At 54.9% G+C, this 2,309-nt stretch overlaps 1 non-coding gene across 1 annotated transcript; it reads right to left on the bottom strand.

Moving 5' to 3' along the window:
- Positions 1-1,058: 1,058 nt before the first annotated feature.
- On the bottom strand, positions 1,059-1,213 carry LOC124803740. Its single transcript, XR_007017238.1, has one exon. It is a non-coding gene; the product is annotated as a 5.8S ribosomal RNA (ribosomal RNA).
- Between the last annotated feature and the right edge of the window lie 1,096 nt (positions 1,214-2,309).

Consider the following 2,309-nt stretch of genomic DNA (forward strand, 5'->3'; position numbering starts at 1 on the left):
TGGCGCGAACTGACAATGTCCAATAAACTCCGTGCTGTCAAGGAGACGACGGCTGTGTGGCGATCATCCCTGCGAGCCACTCGCAGGGACTCGGTAGTTCTTTGCCGGCTCCGCATTGGCCACTCCCGGCTGACACACAGTTATTTACTGCGCAGGGAGGACCCTCCTGTATGTCGTTGCGGGGCGGCTTTGACAGTGGCCCACATTCTGTTGGCCTGCCCCCTTTCAGCTGTGGTCAGGCAGACATTTGCGCTGCCTGATACGCTCCCTGCCCTTTTAAGAGACGCCCCCGCTATGGCTGACTTAGTTTTACGTTTTATTCGGGCAGGGGGATTTTATCATTTAATCTGAGTGTTTCTGTTTTCTTTTATTGTTTTGTGTTGATTCTGGCCTTTGGCCTATGATTTTACACTGATTTTTTAATGTGTTTCTAAGTGGTTGGCTTTTCCTTTTTTTATTTCTATGGTCGGCCAACCACCGTCATTCTCTATGTGGTTTTCGTTCGTTTTGTCTTGTCTTTGTCTCAGTCTCTTCTGTTCTGTATCGTCTGTGATCTCTTCTGTTCCTCGTTTTTATTCTCTGTGGGTGTTCTTTGTCTTTGGAAAAAGGGACCGATGACCATAGTAGTCTGGTCCCTTTAATCCCCCAACCAACCAACCAACCATCAAGTTGGACTTGGGGTCGGCGCGAGGCGTCGGGGTAGTGGACCCTCCCAAACACCACATGCCACGACAGGCGGCAGCCTGCGGGGTTCGGTGCTGGACTCTTCCCTGTTCGCTCGCCGCTACTGGGGGAATCCTTGTTAGTTTCTTTTCCTCCGCTTAGTAATATGCTTAAATTCAGCGGGTAGTCTCGCCTGCTCTGAGGTCGTTGTACGAGGTGTCGCACGCCACACCGCCAGCCGGCTGTGCACGCTACCGAGCAAGTACCGGTATGCGAACCGCCAGGCGACGGGCGCGCATCGCACGTTTGAGGAGACGCGGCCGGCCCCACAGGCGGCCACGACACTCCCAGGTCTGCGAAGCGGGGCAAACGCCGCGCGCTTCAGTATACGTAGCAGACCCTCAGCCAGACGTGGCCCGGGAACGGAATCCATGGGCCGCAATGTGCGTTCGAAACGTCGATGTTCATGTGTCCTGCAGTTCACATGTCGACGCGCAATTTGCTGCGTTCTTCATCGACCCATGAGCCGAGTGATCCACCGTCCTGGGTGATCTTTTCTTAGTTTCCACTGTCTCTTTCAAGACAGTCGCATAGGCGGGAGTGAGGCGTGTGGCGGCCCCTGTTCCAGCGTTCTGTGTCCAACGGCCTCACGGCCGATGGGCGTCGTACGGCTCCACACCGGAGCGGACAGGCACTCGGGCGAAAGTCATTCAAAACCGGCGCCAGGCGCCAGGTGCCGCAGGCCAGCCGCTCCAGCGCCTCAGCGCTCGTACCACACAACATTGCCGTTAGTTTTGAGAAGCACGCGTGGTTCCGCACGCGGCGCACGGCTACTGCGAGCCGTACAGGTAGCGTGTTGCGAGACACGACACGCACATCGAAAGACATGCAGTCTAGTCGGTAATGATCCTTCCGCAGGTTCACCTACGGAAACCTTGTTACGACTTTTACTTCCTCTAAATGATCAAGTTTGGTCATCTTTCCGGTAGCATCGGCAACGACAGAGTCAATGCCGCGTACCAGTCCGAAGACCTCACTAAATCATTCAATCGGTAGTAGCGACGTGCGGTGTGTACAAAGGGCAGGGACGTAATCAACGCGAGCTTATGACTCGCGCTTACTGGGAATTCCTCGTTCATGGGGAACAATTGCAAGCCCCAATCCCTAGCACGAAGGAGGTTCAGCGGGTTACCCCGACCTTTCGGCCTAGGAAGACACGCTGATTCCTCCAGTGTAGCGCGCGTGCGGCCCAGAACATCTAAGGGCATCACAGACCTGTTATTGCTCAATCTCGTGCGGCTAGAAGCCGCCTGTCCCTCTAAGAAGAAAAGTAATCGCTGACAGCACGAAGGATGTCACGCGACTAGTTAGCAGGCTAGAGTCTCGTTCGTTATCGGAATTAACCAGACAAATCGCTCCACCAACTAAGAACGGCCATGCACCACCACCCACCGAATCAAGAAAGAGCTATCAATCTGTCAATCCTTCCGGTGTCCGGGCCAGGTGAGGTTTCCCGTGTTGAGTCAAATTAAGCCGCAGGCTCCACTCCTGGTGGTGCCCTTCCGTCAATTCCTTGAAGTTTCAGCTTTGCAACCATACTTCCCCGGCACCCAAAAGCTTTGGTTTCCCGGAGGCTGCCCGCCGAG

The sequence above is a fragment of the Schistocerca piceifrons genome, chromosome 6 (assembly GCF_021461385.2).
Source record: "Schistocerca piceifrons isolate TAMUIC-IGC-003096 chromosome 6, iqSchPice1.1, whole genome shotgun sequence".
Lineage (NCBI taxonomy): Eukaryota > Metazoa > Arthropoda > Insecta > Orthoptera > Acrididae > Schistocerca > Schistocerca piceifrons.